Genomic DNA, 7,923 nt, shown 5'->3' with positions numbered 1-7,923 from the left:
CTACCATCTTAGCCTCGCGAAGGTTGGACAGTCTAAAAGAAAGTGTGAAGATGATTCCACTTCATATTCCTGTTGACAGCTGATACAAAAGGATCAGTCGAAATTCCTAGTCTCACTGCATGAACACCAATCGCACAATGGCCTATCAGAACCTCCATCACTAACCCTTGAGAGATAACGTGTTTTAAAGTGCCCTATAAAAACATTTGCTGCAGCAGAGAAACGTCTTCTTTTCATTTTTTATTTCACAAAAGGCCCCGGTTTCCCCTAGCCTAATAGCAGTTTGCGCTGCGACAATTCTGTCTGCAATATCCGCATTCGCCGTGTTCAACAAATGTATGTTAAGCGCCAGTGTAGGTGTGGTTCCTAATGCTCCGCTAATTCCTGTTTTACAAGTGTAGCCTTCTCTAGTGAGCTCCACCAGACAAGGGCTCCTTGAAACAATACAGGCTTCAATCTGGTTTCCTAGAGCTAATGAATTAATTTGGCCGAGAGACCCCACCTTTTACTGATATCTCCCGAGGAATCGCGCCCTTATGTACAGGTCTATCAGAATTTCTAGTGTTTTTAGTAAAAGCGTTTTTATCAAAAACGAAGAGGCTGATAGGCCTTCGGGATGAACGCAACACTGACTACCCCCAAGCCATGGGGATGTACTCGGTCCTTACGCAGTTCGCATAAATAGGATCCAACGAATTCCACGACACCTTCAGAGCCGTTTGCAGCTGTGCAGGTATGATGCCATCGGTCCCCGGCGACTTTAAAGGTTTTAACAGGATCTGGGGGAGATTCTGTAACCAGTTAGCGAGAATTTTCGAATCGCTATCGAACTTTTTGACGCAAAACCATTTATAACGTGCGTCAAAATATGCGATAGAGATCCCAAAATTGTCGCTAACTGGTTATAAAATCTCCCTCCAGAAGTACAAATATCACAAAGAAGTACATTTGACTGTACTTCGAAGTACGAAGTACAAGAGCGAAAAAAGAAGTACTGTACTTCCGAAAGAAGTACGGATGGTCACGTTAGTGATAAGTGAAGAGCATCGTCGGTGCGGCTACTTAATGTAGTCACCGCGAACAGAGTGTTTTGTTGTCATTGTTGGATGCCCAATAGGGTGTTCCAAAAACAGTAAAGTCGGAATTATAATGGTCGCACCCCCTAGGATTTTTCTATATAAAAAAAAAGTATACCCCTATTTGAAATCAAAAAATATTTAGAGGTTGCTAAAAGCGCAAAATTATTCGTAGAAGTGGTATAGATATTTCAATAATAATGCCCAATTGTTTATTTAACCATTTTTTAATACTAACGATTTTTATTGGCCGCCCCATTGCATTTTTCGGGGTTTTTGGTGGACCTATAAATTATAGTTGCGATAAAAAAATGGTTAAATAAAAAATATTTTTGATTTAAAAATAAAAAAAGAAGGGTACATTTTTTTCAGGTATAGAACAATCCTAGGGGGTGAGAGCATAAAAATTTCGACTTTACTTTTTCACATGCATTTTAGAACCACCCTAATGCCCAAGCATGTACATAACATATACATATAACTTAAGGATCCTTGAATAGGAACCTTGAAAAAAATTAAAGCTGTGGCGAACCAGCAGTTCGCCAATAACAATGACAACGCAAGATTCGGTTGAATCGACAAGTCGAATTTTATTGTGCACTGATGGCAGTCACTATCATAACTAACTCTAAACATAATTGATTCTTAACAGCAAACCTATTACTCTACCCTACTTATGTTAACGTTGCAGTTCCCACCACCATCAGGTATTTCGCAATCGATGAGTTGCGCGTGCAGTAAGGGTGGGTAACTCAGCAAATTTATAGGAGTTGACTCAATGACTCCAACTCACTTTAAGGAGTCAGCTCATTCAACTAACTCATTTGACTCTTTGTATGTTACACTCATTCGTATCGTAGACTCGTTTTGAGGCATAGATGCGGTATAGCGGCCGTTGAGATAAAACAAAACTTTAAAGTGGGCGTGGTCAGCTCCTTTCTACTGATTTGAAAGGTGTAATTTTTTTTGTGTGCAAATTAATAGGGCGGTGCTAGGGGGAGGGTAAAGGTGGAATTTTCCATATTTTCAAAAGCTTATATTTCGAAACTTATTGTACCGAATTTCAAAATGTGGCTATGGTTGGAAAGGCAATTGATTTGATATGCACATCTTTATATATCTTACATACATACATACATATTTCGAGAAAAACTAAAAAAAAAAACGAAATTATAAGAATTTGTGAGATTTGACATAACACCCGCAATACAAAATACATGTGGTTGTTGTTGTTGTATTCTTGCCACCACCTTGTATAAATTCGCCTCGTGCAAAAAACAAAATGCAAGACTTTGCCATGCTAAACACTGTGGCGAAGCGAGAGAGTTATATGGACAAATATGAGCCACTATGATTCAATTGATTCATAAGAGCCCTACGGCATCAACTGAGTTACTGAGTTACATTTTTTTTGGACAGGGAGTCTGAGTTACCGATTCACTTATAGGAATCAACTCAATAACTCAACTCTGAGTTGAGTTACCCACCTCTAGCGTGCAGGCCAATATTGCCTATGCTGCACTTCCCATGGGTTATTGATCGTGTTGTGTTACCATTCTCTTGCGCGTGGACTACGTCAGCGAAAGTTCTATATTGGCCAACAAACTCACATGCACGGCAACGTGAGTAAAGGGTGCGCCATTGGTAGGTATTGGGATTATGGGTGTGATAACTCCTCCCCCTTTCCTTTAAAGATCTGCGTCCCGCAGATCAAAAGTTGAAAATCGTGAAGGGGTAAATTTTTGCAGTGACTGGTTACGGTCTTCTGATGATATGTTCTCGATCGTTGTGGCTGGTGGGCTATTATCTAGGCAATATAGTTGAGGAGCTGATCTTCTTTTAGGGTTTTTGTTAACGCTGTTCCCGTCCCAATGTGTGGGAATTTGAACTGGTGGAAGATCCAGGCTTTTTGTGTAGCATCTCCATAACATGGTGGCAATGCATAGTATTGCGAAAATTGAAATAGCTTCTGAAATGAGGGAAAAATTGGTCTTTTCATTAATGTACCCAAGATACTTAATATTCTCCATTGTTATGTCATGTACGTATTCGAGGTTGACCTTCATTGTGTTGTTCTTTATCTTCGACACAACAGCTGGCAGTGCGTGGGCTGTAACGACTTCACTGCTAGTAAACTCCTGTTCGCCAATCCTTATTGTCTCGTTGCTCAGTTGGATCACATAGGTGCCGTTTATGACGCTTGATTCGTTATGACTCTTAACCACGCCTTGGTAGTTTGAAATAAAAAGCGTGTTATCGTTGACCAGCTCTATGAGCGTTTCGTTTCGCCTTGAAAATTGGCAGCTGGCGTCTCCCCCTTTCAGTAACCGTGGTAAGCAGGTGTTTTCTTCCAGTTTAGTCAAGGATTCCGAGCTGCAAACTGTGGATGAACTAATTACCAGGCAACTTTTAATCAGCCCATATGTCTCCTCTTGGTTGACGAGCATTCTGTTGAACGGTAAGTCCAATTGTTTACCCTCGTAGATGCCAGCTCGAGTGATAAGGAGGTTGTAATTGTTTGTCGTTACTTTCGGCATAGATAGGACGTAGAGGAGTAGTGTCCCGTTTGTGAATATCGAAGGTTGGCCATACTCGATGGCCTCTATTATGTTTTGGTATGGGAGAGTTTCCATTTCAGATAGGATCTGATTGACTTCGTCCATGTCGAGTAAGTTGGTATTAATAATTCCTTGTTTTGCCATTTGACATGCCCGCACCATTTCATTGATCTCATCACGGATTAGCAGAATGTTGTGAAGTGCGCTTTGTTCGAATTCTATTGCTTCGGTTTCCTTTGCTACGTAATTGGTGCGGTCGGCCACTTCGTTTATTTCCTCCAGGACTTGCTCCGTAGCTGAGAATAGTTTGTTATTAATTTTGTACTGATGGTTATTATTTTCGACGATCTGAGATTGACTTTGGAGAATATTGCTCCAGGCGGTTGCGTCAGGTGATCCTGCCAGCCATTTCCAGGCTGAGCCTATCCAGTCGATTGATCGAGTGATTCTGGTTTTGCTTCTTCTTACCCTTAGCTCTTCTAGTCGCCCCAATGTTTGGTTAATATATACCTGTGCTAGAACTTGGTCATTGCTACGTTTCATTAATTGGCTTGTCAGGTTTTCCATTTGCCTCAGAACCGTGGCATATTGTTGGAGGTTAATGACGTGTACAAGTTTGAATGACCCATCAATGATCCACCCATTTCCGTCTTGGATAGTTACGATTGGTGCCTTGTAGTTGAAAATATGGAGTGCGCTGATGGCCGACGCCAGCAGTGGGAGTCTGCAAGGATGTTGTTGTTAGTTTATTAGTGTGTTAGTATTTGTTAACTTAATTAAAAATTTGTTTTTTCAAGATCGTTAGTGGTTTGTTTTCTCTTGTTTTAGGTTTCAGATTGATGTTAAGGTTAAACAATATTTTCCTTGAATTTATTTAACATTTTACAATTGTTGACTGTTTTAGTTTGTGTTAGTATTAATGTTAGGTATAATAAAAATAAATAAAAAACAAAAAAATCAATAATTTAAAAAGGTTAGTTAACTGGAGGCAAAATAAATAAAAACAAAAATAAAAAAATTTTGCAAATGAAATGATAATTTTTGGTCTTTCTTTTTTTTTGGTTAAACTTTTCGTATTTTCCCAAGCGGATTAGGCGCAAAGGTTACGTATCAATGTATATTTTGCGGATTAGCGCAAATTTGTAAATAAAATTATTCTTTTTTTGTTTTTTTTTTTTTGTATATTCTTTTCGTATTTTCCCAAGCGGATTAGGCGCAAGGTTGCAATAAAATTTATTCATATTTTGTATTCAATTTTATCATATTTTTTGTATACATATTTTTTGTATATCTTTTTTATCTTCTCTTGCGGATTAGGCGCAAGGATTCAGTATAATATGTGTTATGCGGAGTTTTGCAAAAATTCGGTTTAAATTCTTTTGTAGGATAGAGGTCCACACTGTTCTCGAACCGGCTATGGGGGTAGCCAGATTCCGTTTTTGGAGGCGACGTAGCCATTTGTCAAATTCGATGGCGTCGCCCCCTACTAGGGCACGACTTGTCCCACTTATAAGCCCGCTCTTGTAGTGCTGAACGTTCCTTTATTTCAGAAAAAAAAAAATTCTTTTTTGTGTTTCTAGTTTTGTGTTATTTTCAAAATTTTTCGGTTTCTGTTTCAAGTGCTAGGATGTGTTCCTACGCTTGACGTTTCTTATATGTGTTTTGTGGATTTTTTTCCCACTAACTGTAGTTACGGACACTCTGTTGTCCTTAGCGACAATTTCTTTTTTGAAAATGGGTTTTTGCTTTCCCTTGATCTGTTTGTCCTTCACGTATATGATATCGTTCTCATCATAACGCTCCGGTAGAGATCTCTTTTTGTTGTGCCGTTCAATATAAGCTAGTTGTTTCTGAGTCAGTAAGATTTTTAGGTATTCATTGGCTTTTCTGCTTTTTTCCAGTAACTCCTGGTAATTAGCCGCTTTTGCACGGTTGAAAAATACCTCACTGGGTTTCCGGTTTATAACGGAGTGAATGGAGTTATTATAGCGATCTACTGCTATATTTACTAGTGCTTTCATTTTTAAACTCGGGTTGTCTATCTTCAGGCATCTGATAATTTCTATCAATGTGGAATGGAGCCCTTCTACTTGGCCATTCACCTCGCTTCTCTGAGAAGGTGTGCGATACTGCCTAACTCCTAGTGACTCTAGCAGATTTTGTATTATTGGGCTAACTAGACCGCGCTCGTTGTCGGTACAGAGGATATCTGGGGTCGTAAACTAGTTCAAGAGTTTCACTATTTTGTCCTTAAGGTGCAAAGTGGACTTATTTCTTAAGTGAAATAGTTTTGCAAATTTTGAAAACTTGTCAATGCAGCTGAGGAATTTCTCTCCTTGTATCTCGAAGATATCTACGTGGATGATTTCGCAAGGGCGGGATGGAATAGGTGCATTTTGCAATTCCGGTTTATTGGGGTGCCTATCATACTTGCTGATTTTACACGTTTCACATGATGAAACGTAGCCCCTGATAATACTATTCATTCTTGGAAAATAATATTTCTCCAAGATTTGTTTCTTATTCTCGATGGCGTTGCGATGAGCTCTTCTATGCTCTTCCCATATTACCTCGCAGATTCTATCGGGATCTCTTAGGTCTTCCACCATAGATTGAGCTACCCGGATTTTATATTGTAAAAAATTTTCTAGATAAACTTTTTGGAGTAACCCTAGCTGGCCTTCTGGCATTTTGATGCCATTTATTATGTTTGGCCTTAACTTCTCCTTGAGTACCCTAATGAGTTCTTCCTCGCTAACTCCTTCCAACCTCAGGTAATGTCGCGAATAACCCGGATGAGGTTCCTCGAAAATTTCTAGTCTACCCCCAAATACAAGCTGATTTTTAAATACATTTAGAGGCACTTCCACGAACGGTATTAGATCCGAGTTATCCTGCTCTGCGCTATGGACGGTGTCGCTGGTTGAACCTTCTTCGCTTTGGGAGTCCGCTGTTGATCCCGTTGTTGCGTTTTGGCTTGCGTCTTCGGGTGTGGACGTGGTAAGGGGATTTGCCTGAGTTTTAAGTCGAGACAGGGCGTCAGCCACGATGTTGGATTTACCTGGTTTGTAGATTATCTCGTAGTTATACTCTTCAATCCTGGATTTCCAACGTTTTAGCTTGGCGTTATAGTTACGGTTGCTAAGAGAGAATGTTAGCGGTTGGTGGTCTGTAAATATCCGTATCTTCTTAGCACCATATAGGTAGTTCCGCAGGTTATCCAACGCCCATACGATGGCGAGCATTTCCTTTTCGTTTGTCGCATATGCTTCCTCTGTGGTGGACAAACTTCGCGATATAAATGCTATCGGTTTGTCCTTGCCATCGTAATCCTGTGATAGCACCACTCCGATAGCGAAATCGGAGGCATCCGTCGTTAGATTGAAGGGCTTATCAAAGTTGGGGAAGGTCAAGACTTCAGAAGTTGTCAGTATTTTTTTGAAATTTGAGAATGCTTCCTGTGTTTCCTTGTTCAAAGTTATTGGCACCTTTTTTGATTGTGTTGCCCTTACCTGCGCATGTTCTCCCCGCGTAAGGTTCGTGAGCGGTTTTGCAATTTTTGCATAGTCGCGAATAAACTTCCTATAATATGAGGTTAATCCTAGGAAGCTCTTGAGCTCTTTTAGGTTAGTCGGAGGCAACATATTTTTTATAGAGTCCTTGGGTCAGGCAGTATTCCGTCGGAGGTTACAACGTATCCCAGAAATTCGACGCTTCTCTTCAGAAACTGAGTTTTCTCTAGATTAACTTAGAGACCCGCTGCTAAAAGCCTAGCAAGAATAGTTTCAATATCTTTTAAATGAGTGGATTCGTCCTTACTAAAGATTATAATGTCATCTATGTACACAAAGCAAATACGACCAATGAATTCTTTTAGCACGTCGTCTATCATGCGCTGGAAGATAGAGGGTGCATTCTTGAGACCGAAAGAAGTCTCAAAAATTCGTATTTTCCATTCATTGTGGAAAATGCCGTTTTTTGAATATCGCTTTCTTTCATTGGGATCTGATGAAATCCCGAAGTTAGGTCTAGTGTCGTAAAGTACTTTGCACTACCGAGACTCGCGATGGTGCCGTTAATGTCAGGGATGGGGTAAGTGTCAGAAATGGTTACGGCATTTAGCCGCTTAAAGTCTATTACCATGCGGTACTTTTTCTCACCGTCCGATTGAGATTTTTTCGGCACAATCCATATGGGCGAGTTATAGGGACTTTTGGAAGGGCGAATTATGTTTTGTGATAGCATGTCCTGGACTTGCTTTTCCACCTCCTCGCGCATATTAACGGGGT

This window comes from Rhagoletis pomonella, unplaced genomic scaffold (assembly GCF_013731165.1).
Source record: "Rhagoletis pomonella isolate Grant_MI unplaced genomic scaffold, Rhpom_1.0 Rhpom_scaffold_00298, whole genome shotgun sequence".
NCBI classification, from domain to species: domain Eukaryota; kingdom Metazoa; phylum Arthropoda; class Insecta; order Diptera; family Tephritidae; genus Rhagoletis; species Rhagoletis pomonella.
This window is presented reverse-complemented; position numbering follows the sequence as displayed.